Source organism: Dama dama, chromosome 14, assembly GCF_033118175.1.
Source record: "Dama dama isolate Ldn47 chromosome 14, ASM3311817v1, whole genome shotgun sequence".
Taxonomy (NCBI): Eukaryota; Metazoa; Chordata; class Mammalia; order Artiodactyla; family Cervidae; genus Dama; species Dama dama.
The window spans coordinates 6000869-6015996 of NC_083694.1; the positions used below are offsets into that span (position 1 = coordinate 6000869).

At 40.5% G+C, this 15128-nt stretch overlaps 1 long non-coding RNA gene across 1 annotated transcript; it reads right to left on the bottom strand.

Moving 5' to 3' along the window:
• Positions 1-533: 533 nt before the first annotated feature.
• Positions 534-6199, bottom strand: LOC133069563 (uncharacterized). The gene is made up of 3 exons (XR_009695896.1): positions 5979-6199; positions 1630-1742; positions 534-844 (listed from the first exon to the last, which is right to left on the bottom strand). It is a non-coding gene; the product is annotated as an uncharacterized LOC133069563 (long non-coding RNA).
• Between the last annotated feature and the right edge of the window lie 8929 nt (positions 6200-15128).

Consider the following 15128-nt stretch of genomic DNA (forward strand, 5'->3'; position numbering starts at 1 on the left):
ACATAATCTCTGTACCCATTAAGTCATAATCCACCTTCCCTCTTGTCTCCTGGCTTTGGTAATTTCTATTTCTCTTTTGGTAATTTCTAATTTCTACTTTCAGTTTCCATGAGTTTGCCTATTCTGTGTATGTTAAAGCAGTGAAATCATACAATATTTGCCATTCTGTCCCTGCCTTATTTCACTAATCATAATATATCTTTGCATTATTTGGGCCATTTATTTTGTAGCATATTTCAATCCTTAATTCATTTTTGTTGTTGAATAGTATTCCATTCTGTGTATATATTTCATTATTCATTCATCACACAATGGTCTTTGGGTCATTTCTGTCTCTTGACTACTCAGAATACACTATGAGCGTTAATGTACCGATTTCTATAAGTTACCATAATGGTGATAAACAACATTTTTAATATTTAAAATATTGTTATTGAAAAGTATGTGTGGGGGGTCTGGCTGCTCGCCACTCAAAAGCCAATAAGCAGGCCAGGTTGGTAGAAAGGAAAGTTTGATTTATTTCAGATGCTGGCAACTGGGGCGGGGGGAATGGTGGCAGACATCTTCCAAAGGCCGACTTCACCACTCCCACCCCCGACAAGGGGGTGAGAGCCATTACAGACAGAGTGGGAGGGGAGGTTACATAGAAACAGCACAGTCATCCTCAAATTGGTCATCATCAGTCTGACTAGCATCGTCTTGGTTGTTTCAGGCAATTAATCTTCAGTTCTGGGGTGTGCTTGTTCCCATTTCCTTGTGGTCAGTTCTCAGAATCGTGACAGCTCAAATCCTGGTTATAGTCTGGTCTTCATGTAGTTAACTTCCTCACCTGGTGTTTTGGTATCTGTAAGACAGCTCACAGGATATGGCTCAGAACATTACCTACAGCCCTTGAGAAAGAACTAAAGGTCCTTGACTGTGCTTCATGACTACATTATTATTATTTAGTCTCCTTTTATTGTTTTCCTTTGTTTCAGTATTTTTGTCTTCTCTGGTTAAACTTGTCTCTGGTTAAAGTTTTCCACAGGCAAAAGGCAGGCAGAGAAAAGGGACAATGGGGCGGGGGAGGGGAGGCGGGGCAATGAACAGATGGTCCTGCTCAATTTCAGTATCATTGAATGTAACAACACAAAGTGAGAATCTTAGGTGAACTACAGATTTAATTACTAAAAATATATTCTCTCCCTAATCGCAATAAACGTACCTTACATATGTTATCTGTTAGTAACATATGTTAGCTGAAACTGGAGTGATAGTATATAGGAATTGTCTATATTGCCTATACACTTTTTATGTCAATGTAATCCTGTTCTAAATAAAACCTAATTATTTAAAGCATTCTTGAAACACGACTTCATGGAGAAACATATCACATCTAATGTTAAAAAATTAGCTAATGTCAAAACCATAGCTAGAGATGATATTCACTCTTAAACACAAAGCAAATCCTGAACTTTAAAGGCATCTTTCCTTCCATAGCTAAAATAGTACCGACTGATGTCGTTTCAGTTTGAAAATATGAAATAAAAGAACATTGCTTAATATTTTAATTTTTTCTTAAATATGAGGCACTGAACATATTAAAATAATTATTCTTGAGTGAACTTAATCAGAAAATTTCCATAGTACCTTCAACTGGGTCACCCATTTTCGTGGCCAACTATGAACCCTCTTGACTCAGCTGGTAGTTGATGTTCTTGACTTTTGAGGAATGGTTCTTCTGGCCTTCTGGGCAAAGCATCCTGTGAAATGCATTAAAATGGAGAGAGCTGTTGACATCTTGCTGGCAGAGGACCACATGAGAACTAATAATCATTGATCCACAATTGAATCCTCTGTTCCCCTTCCTCCCCAGATGCCTAGCAGGGCTTCCTGAATCCAAGGTGGGCTTAGGAAGGTCTACAGTTTGATGTACACTGAAAACACCCACAGACTGGCTGTGCAGACAAACATCTCTATTTAACTGAGACCTAGAAGCTCAGCAGAGCATGGTGACCATGCCTGATGGGCCGGATTCAGATCCTGTTCAGGAGAAGCAGGTGCTTGGGAAAGATGTATGGATCCCTCTTTGCCTCAGCTTCCTGTGCTGAGCTGGAGAAATGTTAACATGGCCTATTTTCAGTATTATGAGGCCGAAAATGAGTAAATATGGGTAAAATACTAGAAAAATAAAGGAGGGACCTCCCTGGCGTCCAGTGGGTAAGAGTCTGCCTCACAACGCAGGAGACAGGGGTTTGATTTCAGGTCAGGAAACTAAGGTTCCACATGCCTCGGAGCAACCAAGCCCACATGTTGCAACTACTGAGCCCAAATGCCACAACTAGAGAGTCAATGCACTGCAACGAAGGATCTGCATGACGCAACGAAGATCCCATGTGCCACAACTAGTGGGAGAAGGTGAGGGTGGGATGTTGCAAAAGAGCAGCATGTATATTATCTATGGTGAAACAGGTCACCAGCCCAGGTGGGATGCATGAGACAAGTGCTTGAGCCTGGTGCACTGGGAAGACCCAGAGGAATCGGGTGGAGAGGGAGGTGGGAGGGGGGATCGGGATGGGGAATACGTGTAAATCTATTGCTGATTCATGTCAATGTATGACAAAACCCACTGAAAAAATAAATAAAAAAAAAAAAGAAAGAAAGACCAGATGCACACAAATAAATAAATATAGATGGACAAATAAATAAATAGCAAAGTAAAGAACTGTGCTTCATAAGTGCTCTGTAAGTATTCAGTCTTGAACCATGGCAAGAATAAGGTGCATCTGGTGGTTGAAAGCAAAGAGGGCATTTGGATGGCGCCAATAAGTGGGGACGGAAACTTACTCTTCAGCTTTTTCACAGAAACAAGGCTTTACAGCTCATGGAGAGTATCTATTATCATGTCCTCTGACACCCAGCCCTGCTGTGGAGGAAGCGGAGACACAGTGGGGGCTGTAACTTATATGTTACAGTAGAGGGTGTTAAAATTTAGAGAGATCAAGTAACTTTCCAAGAGCACACAGTGATGTGATGGCTATGGGACAGGATTGTAGATAGTTCCCTGAAGACACAGATGCCTGCACCCCTGAGACCTGTGCTGAACCCCTGAGCCAGGAGCTTCCCCCTTCAAATTCTCCTGCCCCTAGTTCTCTGTGGATGAGTGATGCCCTGGGGAAGATGTCTGAGTCTAATAAGGGTTCCAATCCCCCTCCTACCATTTGTCTCTATATTTCAATTCCTGATCCAAAACACAAGTTTCTTCTGAGCAAAGCCCCTCAGAAAGACCACAGGATCCCAACTCTGTCCATCCTCCCCAGCCTCTTTGCATGTTCAACCATCTTACAAGCAGCCTTCTCAAAGCCCAGGTCACCTCGCTGAGTGACCAGTGGTCTGTTTGGCCACCAAGTTGGCTTGAGCTCAGAACCTTCTAAGCCAAAGGTCACGTGATGGCTGTACAAATAATTAGTTTCCCTCCACTGACCAAGTCTGGATGAGCAGTTAAAGTGCATTAGCTGTGGAGGTGGCCCTCTGTGCTGGGCTTGGGTGACTTACGTCTGTAGTGCTAAAAGTCTCACAGTTGATCTGAGCACTGATTTGAGCAGCTTGGACCAAGCACTAGCTAAAAATGGGCAGGAGCTCAAGTCTTTCCTCACTAAAACTCTGACTCTGTCAACTACTCATCATAATGTAGACCTTGTAGTGTAAGACAACAGAGCCCCATATTCATTTGAAAATCATCTCTATACTCACAGCCTGGAGACAGCACCCTGATTCTCCTTGAGGATAAACAGGCAGCCCCTCCTTCCCTCAGTGACCAAATGTTCATCCTACTAACCCAGGAGCACTGCCCCGTCTCACCAAACTCCCTAGACATGTGAACATGTAACTTTGTGCTTAGTTGCTCAGTCGTGTCAGACTCTTTGTGACTCCATGGACTGCAGTCCACCAGGCTCCTCTGTCCATGGGGACTCTTCAAGCAAGAGTACTGGGGTGGGTTGCCATGCCCTCATCCAGGGTATCTTTCAGGGGTTGAACCCAGGTCTCCACATTGCAGGCAGATTCCTTACTGTCTGAGTCACCAGGGAAACCTTGGCAACAGCTGAACAGTGATCCTGTCCACATCTACCCATGGAAATCCCATCAGTAAATCCCCATGTCTTTCCTTCTTAAAAGTCTCTGGATTTACACTGCTAGTACTTGTAGATTTGGGCAGCTACATTTAGAAGAGCTGAGCTGTAGTTCCCTTTTCCTGTAATGTCTATTGTAGGGGAGAGCTCACGGTTCTCCTGCTTCAGGTCTTTCCATCTGTTCTCTGGTAGGGTGTGTACAAAACTGACACTGGGACATTATACATATTTCTAAATTTAGGAAAATATTTAAGGCAGCCAGCTAACAGAAGAATCAAAAAACATAGATTAAGAAATCAAACAAAACTGTAAAGTACATTTATAACACTGTTGGTAAACTAGAGTGATTTCCATCTATTCTCTGGTGTGCTTAGTCGCTCAGTTGTGTCCAAGTCTTGCGACCCAATAGACTATAACCTTTCAGGCTCCTCTCTCTATGGGATTTTCCAGACAAGAACACTGGAGTGGGTTGCAATTTCCTTCTCCAGGGGATCTTCCCTACCTCGGAATCAAACCCAGGTCTCCTGCATTGCAGTCAGACTCTTTACCAACTGAGCTACAGAGGAAGCCCATTCTCTAGTAGAGTGTGTACGAAACTGGCACTAGGAAATTGCACATTTTTCTAAATTTAGGAAGATATTTAAGGCAGCCAGCTGATGGAAGAATTAAAAATAAAACTTAAGGAACAAAGCAAAGTATAAAATAAAGCTGTAACTCAGTATATAAATCAGAGTGATGGAAATGAAAAAAAAAATGAGGAAGATACATCAATAACAGTTAACCAGCCCATCTGAAGGACCAGCCTTCAGAGGATCAGTAGGAACCTAAATCCAGAACAACAGTTTAGGCTGACCATTTCAAGCCCTCGAGATTGACGGTGAGCTCTTCTCACTTGACACCATATGTGAACCTCTCAGCTCACAAAGTGGCAGTTGGTACAGAAAGCAGAATGTGTTATCACATTAGGTGGCGACAATTCATCACAGGACTCTTAGAGTTAACTGGACTCTGCACAGGACGAGTCCAACTGCTGCTGTGCAGAAAGTGCGATTCCATGGACAAAGCTGCTTGTTCAGAGTAAACATTTTATTTCAAAAATTGAATCTCATGCTCACACAGTCCTCTCTGATTATGAAAATAATTTATATGAGAGAAAATGGCCTGCTCCCCAAAATATGGTTGATAGTGAACATTTCAGGGTGAGGAGGGTTGAAGCTAACACACTGAGAACAGAAAGAGATTCTGTTCTTGATTAGAATATCATCTTGGTACTGATCACAAGTCTGTGTTCCTAACACACAGTGAGGCCAGACAACACCAAAACAGGAGCAGAGAGAGCCTTACTGCAGGGCCACACAAGGAAAAAAGACCAAAAAAAAAAAGCCCTGAGCTCCCAGAGAACTTTCAGCAAAGCCCTTTGCTGGGAAAGCTGAGGTGGTGGCCTGGTTATTTCCGGGGTCAATGTCTCTGTTCCTGAGGTCAGGTCATGATCAGGTCATGATGTTCCTGTAAACCGAATGCTACTCTCAGTTCTGATAAGAAAGGGTCAGGTCCCGGGACCACCCTTTACCTCTGGGGTCCAGGCCCAGGCCAGGAGGAGGGGTCCTGGACCAGCAGGTTATCCTGCCATGGTTCTGGAGGACACCCATCCAGCATCCAGTCTGGGTCCTCCCACCAGTGCCCGGCCCTGGCTGAGGGGGCAGGTCTCAGTTGGCAGCACCTCAGAGACAGGTCCCAGACCCCACCCAGCCTTCAACTCTGAGGGAGCCTGGCGCCCAGGATCCAGCCAGGCCTCAGGCTTTTCATTTAAACTGGAGAGACACACTTGTAGCAAATACCAATCGGGTTAATCCAGTTCACAACACTTACCCTCTTTGAGAGAGGTCCCAACCACAGAAGTTAGCCTGAAATGATGTATAAGATCCTTGCACACCAACCTAACCTCCTGCCACCTCCTGGGGGTGGAGACTTCAGTTCACCATGACTGCAGTCCATGGAGTCACAAAGAGTCTTCTCCCCTAACTTGCCTTCTCCCCTAACTAAATTCTGCTAACTATAAATAGCATGAGCTATTATTGCTATGGACTGCATCTTGTGTCCCCACAGAAATTCATACATTGAAACCCTAACATTCAGTGGGATTGTCCCAGGGGGTGGGGCCTTTGGGAGGTAATTAGATCATGAGGGTGGAGCCCCATGACATTACCGTCCTTATAAAAACAGGAATAGAGCTAGTCCTTTCTCTCTTTCTGCCTCATGAAGATAAATGAGAAGGTGGCAAAATGTAAGTAATAGGCATTCACCAGAACCTGATCTAGATGCATCCTGGCCTTGAACACTCAACCTTTAGAACAATGAGAAACAAATAATAATTGTTTAAACCACCTCATCCATGGTTTTTGTTACTGTACCCCAAACTGACTGAAGCAACTATCAGTATAGATTTTGGGAGTAAGATTTTTTCTTTAGATATTTAGTTATAGAAAGGTGCCTCAGATCATCCAAAAAAACATTGCACTGGACAGAAATAAGCAAGGAAAGCTTTATTCAAGATATTGTGATAAAGATCAAGACTATTGCAAGGAGGGAGACTGAAACCAACTCCCCTGAAACAAGTGATTGGGATGATTTGTAAACACTGAGTGAGCTAATTAGAACGCACTACAGGTCCCCAGCATCAAAGTCTGCCATCTGTGTTTTGTCATCGGCACTTATGGAGGTGAGGCTCCCACCTCTCCACACAGACTTGAATAAAGGGATCCTGTTTTCCTTAATGATTCCTTTCAAGAAGGAGGACAACCAGGTTCTCAAGAAAGACAGTCTTGGGTTGTAAAATGTCCACATATCATAATGGTAGAGAAGGAATTTATGCATTTTTGAAAGTAGATGCTCAAAAAAATAGGATATCAAGAAAAAACTGCCTGGGATAAACTGGGAGATTGGGGTTGATATATACACATTATTATATATACAGTAGATAAATAATAAGGGTCTACTGTATAGCACAGGAACCTCTATTCAATACTCTATAATGAACTATATTGGAAAAGACTCTTAAAAAGTGTGTGTCTGTGTGTATATATACACCTGATTCACTTTGCTATACAGCAGAAAGTAACACAACATTATAAGCAACTATGCTCCAATACGGCTTCCCTTGTGGGTCAGCTGGTAAAGAATCCGCCAGCAATGCAGGAGACCTGGGTTCAATCCCTGGTTTGGGAAGATACCCTGGAGAAGGAAATGGCAACCCACTCCAGTATCCTTGCTTGGAAAATCTCATGGACAGAGGAGCCTGGTGGGCTGCAGCCCATGGGATTGCAAAGAGTCGGGCACGACTAAGCGACTAACACACACTTATACTCCAATGCAAATTAGTTTTAAGAAACACCTGAAGTTTAGTCAAGCTGTGAGTACTCTTAAGGCTCTTTTGGTAAATTCTTTGTTCTTACTTATAAATACTTGAGAGAAAGGCGAAAATAAACAAAAGAAAATCTATTGAGTTGATAAGAGATGGACCACTGATAATCTTACCTTGTGGTTTATTCATGAGGAACCTTCGAATTAATGAAGTATCAAAAATAACATTTCATCTCTCACCACATTATCTTTTTATTAATGCATTAATCATATTATTAATACATTTATTAATAATTTTCAATTTTACATTTTAATGAGGAGCAAGTACAATAATGACAACAAATCATAGCTTCTGGATGCTTTGTTATATGATGATTAGAGTACATATTAAAATGACTGTTCTTGTGATGGGAACAGTGTGAGGGCCTAGATATAACATTGAGTCATGTCAGACTTTTATTAGCTTGGGATCCCACTGAGATAACCAGAACCCTGTACACATATAGATATGTACTTATTCCTACCTGTAAGCATATTAGTTAGGGTAAAGTTGAAGAAAGCTTATCAAAATATAGTTTATTGTTCTTGTTCAGTCAATAAGTCATGTCTGACTCTTTGTGACTCCATTGACTTCAGCATACTAGGCTTGCTAGTCCTTCATTAATTATGATATTAGGATTATAATTAAATCCATTAGTGAGTACCTGGCTTCACTTATTTCTCATTGAAAATATTTCCTATATAATACAGTTTCCTGGCTGTGACAGTGTAATCAAATATGTCTTGGTCTTAGTTTTGAATCGAAAACAAATTAGTTATGGTGTGACACTGTTGTTGTTTAGTCTATAAGTCATGTCCGATTCTTTGTGACCCCATGGACTGCATCACGCCAGGCTTCCCTGTCCTTCACTATCTCCTGGAGTTTGCTCATATTCATGTTCGCTGAGTCGGTGATGCTATCTAATCAGCTCATCCTTTGCTGCCCTCTTCTCCTTTTGCCTTCAATCTTTCCCAGCATCAGGGTCTTTTCCAAAGAGTCAGATCTTCACATCAGGTGGCTAAAATTTTGGAACTTCAGCTTTAGTCCTTCCAATGAGTATTCAAGGTTGATTTCTTTTACGATTGACTGGCTTGATCCCCTTGCAGTCTAAGGAGCTCTCAAGAGTCTTCTCCAGCAACACAGTTAGAAAGCATTAATTCTTTGGTGCTCAGCCTTCTTTATGATCCAACTCTTACATTCCTATGACTACTGGAAAAGCCAATAGCTTTGACTATAGGGACCTTTGTCAGCAAAGTGGTGTCTCTACTTTTTAATATGCTGTCTGGGTTTGTCATAGCTTTTTCCTTCCAAAGGTCAAGTGTCTTTTAATTTCATGGCTGCAGTCACCGTTCCCAGTAGACTTGAAGTCCAAGAAAATAAAACCTGCCACTGTTTCCACTTTTCCCTGATCTATTTGCCATGAAGTGATGGGACCCGAAGCCATGATATTTGTTTTTTGAATGTTGAGTTTTAAGCCAGCTTTTCCACTCTCCTCTTTCACCCTTGTCAAGAGCCTCTTTAGTTCATCTTCACTTTCTGCCATTAGGGTGGTATCATCTGAATATCGGAAACTGTTGATATTTCTCCTGGCAATCTTGATTTCAGCTTGTGACTCATCCAGTCCAGCATTTCATATGATGTGCTTTGCATAGAAGTTAAATAAACAGAATGACAATATACAGCCTTGTTGTACTCCTTTCCCAATTTTGAACCAGTTCATTGTTCCATGTAAGGTTCTAACTTGCTTCTTGATCTGCATACAGGTTTCTCAGGAGACAGGTAAGATGGTCTCGTCTTCCCATCTCTTTAAGAATTTTCCAGTTTGTTGTGATCCACACAGTTAAAGGTTTTAGCATGGTCAATGAAACAGAAGTAGATGTGTTTTTTTGGTTTTTGTTTTTTTTCCCTGAGTTCCCTTTCTTTCTCTATGATTCAAGGAATATTGAAAATTTGATCTCTGGTTCTTCTGCCTTTTCCAAACAGTTAGTATATATGGAAGTTCTTGGTTCATGTACTGCTGAAGCCCAGCTTGAAGGATTTTGAACAAAACCTTACTAGCATGTGAAATGAGAGCTTGTATGCTATGGTACAGCAGAATGAACAGATTTTGGCATAGCCCTTCTTTGGAAACGGAAAGAAAACTGAACTTTTCTGCCGGGGTCCAGCTGTGGCAGGATCCAGGGGATACCCTCAGGATGAATGGCCTCAGCGAGAGAGAGAGAGAAGACACGTGAGACCAGCCTTGATAGGGCCAAGTCTGTGAGGGAGAGAGAGAGAGAGAGAGAGAGAGAATGACCAGACGGGGGTGTTTGCAGGGTCTGGCAGAGTCTGGCAATGCTTTATTTTTTACCGTGGCTTTTATACCCTAAATTAGTACATTTCTAAGGGGAAGATAGTTTAACATTACATCAGCTTGTTCTTCATGAAACCAGGTGTTTTCTGCATACTTCTTTATGAGGGTCTTGTACATTATCTTCTGGCCTTGGGGCCTATTGACATTTTATGACCTAGGTGAATGCAAAGCTGGTTTCCATAATCTATTCTTTAATGAACACAAAGGTCAGTCCTTTTGCAGAAGTTATCAGTTAAATTTATCTAAAAGGTTTACCACACAAAGACTTTGCAGCTCCAGCGAGGCAGCCCCTGTTTAGCATTCCTGGTTAAAAATAACAATTTTAAATTCTTATTTTTCTAAATCTTTAACTATAACCACTTTTAGAATAATATTTTTATGTTCTCTAATAGGGCTTCCTCACCCCAGAAGGGCTCTGTGCCTATTAGGGCCTTTATGTGATCAGGTTCTTTATGCTGTTTATGATTAAGGTGTTGTGAGCAGTCATGTGCATTAGTTTGCATTTGCCAAGCAGGCTAGAATGCCAGCAAAGGGGTCTAAATTGAAACACTCCTTTCATCCTGGATAATCTTATAGGATACCGCCGTCTAGCAGACACATTAATTAAAGTTCTAAGTTGATTCTGTTTGGAGAGAGATTGGGGAAGGCCTTCTGCCTGTGTCACAGAAATTAGGGCGTAGTCTAGTGAAGCAAGCACCAGAAAGACAGATAGCATCTTTAAGGTGAGCGCTGGGGTCAGCTTTTCGGAATCCCTGAAAACCTGATCTGCCTTGCCCGTCAGGTTTTCTCCCTCATGACCTTGTAATGGGTGGGATCTCATGTGCCGGCTCCTGGAACTTTTCCTAGTGTGTTTACACATTGTGACACTGTATAAACTATTTACTGTTTTCATGCATGATTTTTTTATACATAAAATTGAAATAACCATATCATCTCCTTTCATAAATATTCTGAGTATTACCTGATATATTGTAAGAATATGAGAGGGTGAGAGACAGGGAGGCTAGGGGTCCCCAAGCAGAGGAAATAGACTGCAAGTGTCAGGTGTGTTTTGTTTTGTTTTTCTCGCTCTCTATCTTAAGCGGCAAGAGGAAACAAACTACACGTGTCAGACTGTTTTTTCCTTCTCTATACAAAAATAAAGGAGGCTTCTTTTAAAATTCTGTGTTGCCAGGACAACATCTGGTTTCACCTGAACCTCAGTTCAGTTCAGTTCAGTTGCTCAGTTGTGTCCGACTCTTTGCAACCACATGGACTGCAGGATGTCAGGCTTCCCTGTCCATCACCAACTCCTGGAGCTTGCTCAAACTCACGTCCATGGAGAAGCTGAAAGTTTTCTCAAACCTTGAGCTAATCAATGTATTTTTTTAATGGAAATTTTTTCTTAAACTATGTTAATGAACTATGTATTTACCTTAGATTCTGCCTTTCTTCAAGTTGGTTCAGTCTAAGATTCAGAATGGATAATGGCTCAACAAACCAGTATGTTTTATTCATGGAAATATTCTCTTAAGCTATGTTAATGAAACTATGTATTTGCTTGAAAACCTGACTTTCTTCAAGATTCATGCCAATTGTTTTATGGCCCTGGATGACTCATCTTGTGCCAATGCTATCTCAAAATGCATGTTGTGCTTGAAGGTCCTGATACAACTCCCTCAGTTGAGAGGCATTTCCTTTCTCTAATTAGCAACTTGCTACATAGATCTATAACTTCTTACTATAAACTAGCAAGGGGGCACTTTTTCTGCCCCCTTCTGATGTCTATGTCAGAAGCTATCTCTATCTCTTTTATACTTTAATAAAACTTTATTACCCAAAAGTTCTGAGCAATCAAACTTCCTCATTGGCCCTGGATTAAATTCCTCTCCTCAGGAGGCCAAGAAACCCAGCGTGGCTCACAGCTCATAGCTGCAACCTTTCAAATGCTATTTTTACTTGCGGTTTGTATTAGAGATTCAGTGCATCTGAGCTAGCTGGTAGTTAACAGTAGTAGCAAATGTAGTAGTCGTCACAATACTGAATAAACCCTTAAAAATATTTATTGCTCTACAGCTTCATATAGTGTTTAGAGAGTTATTTCCTTCATTGTTTTGTTTTAAATATGTGGTCCTCACATCAATATGGTTGATTGTAGTCATTCTGATTTCTAAGTCTTGGGCTTCCCAGATGGCTCAGTGAGTAAGGAATCCATCTGCAATGTAGGAGACACAGGGGATGTGGATGCAATCCCTGGGTCAGGAAAATCCCTTAGAGAAGGGAATGGAAACCTACAGTATTCTTACCTGGAGAAGTCCATGGACACAGGGGCCTAATAGTACATGCAGTCACAAAGAGTCAGACATGGCTGAGTGACTAACATTTTCACTTTTCACTTCATTTCTTATTGTCTGAGTATTTATATTCTAATAAAAATATTCACCAATATAAGATAACTCGAGTCAAAAAAAAAAAAAAATCTGTGTAAATTCCAAGTTAACAACAAGAAAATCAGCAAGGAATCCTTTATTGGGGATCTTATAGATATCACTTTAGCACTTTAAAGGAAATCAGAATTTTTCATTTTGAACTATTTTATTTTAAAAATGTAAACTCTAAGTATGTAGCAGAATCATTCCCACACACTGGTTTCCATAATCGAATCTAGTAAGAAATCTATTTCCTAAGGATACTGCTGCAATACATAGTGATTCCTCTTATGAATCTGGGCAAAGTGGGTTGAAAACCTTCTAGAAAGGATTCACCAATGTAGATGTCATCAAGAACATTTATGATTCAGGGGAAGGTTTCAAAATGTCAACATTAACAGGAGTTTGAAAGAAGCTGATTCCAACACTCCTGAATTACTTTGAGGGGTTGAAATTTTCCTAGGAGGAAGTAGCTGCATATATGCTGTAACTAGCAGCAGAACTATTAATAGAATTAGATCCTGAAGATGAAATTGAATCGCTGCAATTTCAATGATAAAATCTTAAAGGTTGAAGAGGTGTTTCTTACAAATGAGCAAATAAATTGGATTTTTGAGACAGAATCTACTCCTGGTGAAGATGCTACGAAGGCTGTTGAAATGACAGTAAAAAAATATAAAATATTACATATATTTATTTGATAAAACAGCAACAGGCTTTGAGAGGATCGACTCCAATTTTTTAAAAATTCTACTGTTGGTAAAATACTATCAAACAGCATTGCAGGCTACAGAGAAATGGTTCATGAAAGGAAGAATCAATTTATGTGGCTAACTTTACTGTCTTATTTTAAGAAAATTGCCACAGCCATCTCAACTTTCAGCAACGAATACCCTGACTAGTGAGCCAGCCATCAACATTCAGACAAAACTTCCGCCAGCAGAAAGGCTGTGACTCTTTGAAGATTCAGATGGTGTTCAGCATTTTTTAGTAGTAAAGTGTAGTTTTAAAATAATGTTACTTTTAATAAGATATTTACATTGTTTTTGAAGACATAATGCTACTCCAGATTTAATATAATACAAGGTAGTATAAACATAACTTTTATATACGCTAGGAATCCCCAGTATTTGTGCAACTAGCTTTATTGCAATATTTGCTTGTGGTTGTCTAAAACCAAGCCATAAATATCTCTGAGGAATGCCTATATACACAAAACTAGCCCACAAAGATGAGAGATGCACACAAGCAAAAGAAAAACTGTAAAGTTTACAGGAAAGAAATGCTAACAAAGGAATAGTGATCATATTGTAACACATTATCTGACAGCACAGTTATAATTTTAACACAACAGTGTTGAGACAAATCCATAGCGGATGGAGGGTATGTGCTAGGGAGGAGAGTAGAAAAAACAAATCTAACAAAAAAAGAAATAAATAAAAGTCAATAAATTATAAAATGTATACATAAAAATAGTACAGTATTAGATTACTGAAATAAAAGTCAGAGTAAACAACTTAAAATTTTTAAATAGAAGTCGCAGCATTATATAATAATAAAATCCCTTGCCCCATTTTTCCACAAAAAATTCAAATTCTTGAAGAGAACCACTTTCACTTTCAAAGTCTCTCTTTATTCCAGAATCATATTATTGTTCTTTTCTGTAAAATAAGAGATTGCCACTAATCATCAGTTCAGTTCAGTCAATCAGTCATGTCCGACTCTATCTGACCCCATGGACTGCAGCACACCAGGCTTCTCTGTCCATCACCAGCTCCCGAAGATTGCTCAAACTCATGGCCATTGAGTTAGCGATGCCCTCCATCCATCTCATCCTCTGCCATCCCCTTGTCTTTCTGCCTTCAATCTTTCCCAGCATCAGTGTCTTTTCAAATGAGTCAGTTCTTAGCATCAGGTGGACAAGGTATTGGAGTTTTAGCTTCAACAATCAGTCCTTCTAATGAATATTCAGGACTTATATCCTTTCGGATGGACTGGTTGGATCTCCTTGCAGTCCAAGGGACACTCAAGAGTCTCCCCCAACACCACAGTTCAAAAGAAACAATTCTTCAATGCTCAGCTTTCTTTACGGTTCAACTCTCACATCCATACATGACCACTGGAAAAACCATAGCCTTGACTAGACGGACCTTTGTTGGCAAAGTAATGTCTCTGCTTTTTAATATGCTGTCTAGGTTGGTCATAAATTTTCTTCCAAGGAGCAAGTGTCTTTTAATTTCATGGCTGCAGTCACCAACTGCAGTGAATTTGGAGCCCAGAAAAAGAAAGTCTGTCACTGTTTCCATTATTTCCCCATATATTTATCATGAAGTGACGGAACCAAATGCCATGATGTTAGTTTTCTGAATGTTGAGCTTTAAGCCAGTTTTTTCACTCTCCTATTTCACTTTCATCAAGAGGTTCTTTAGTTCTTCTTTGCTTTCTTCCATAAGTGTGGTGTCATCTGCATATCTGAAATTACTGATATTTCTCCTGGCAATCTTAATTCTAGCTTGTACTTCATCCAGCCCAGTGTTTCTCATGATGTTCTCTGCATATATGTTAAATAAGCAGGGTGACAATATGATGTACTCCTTTCCCAATTTGGAACCAGTCTGTTGTTCCATGTCCATTTCTTCCTGACCTGCATACATATTTCTCAGGAGGCAGGTCAGGTTGTCTGGTATTCCCATCGGCACAGTTTAGGGTCATGTTTTTCTACGGTCAATTGTATTCCCTGTAGTGGGATTGCTAACTCATATTATACTCTGTTTTTAATTTAGGGATGTTAAAATCTGAAACCTGAGAAGACTTCTTGGTATCTTTCTTGTTAGATCTTCACAGCTAAGCCACCATAT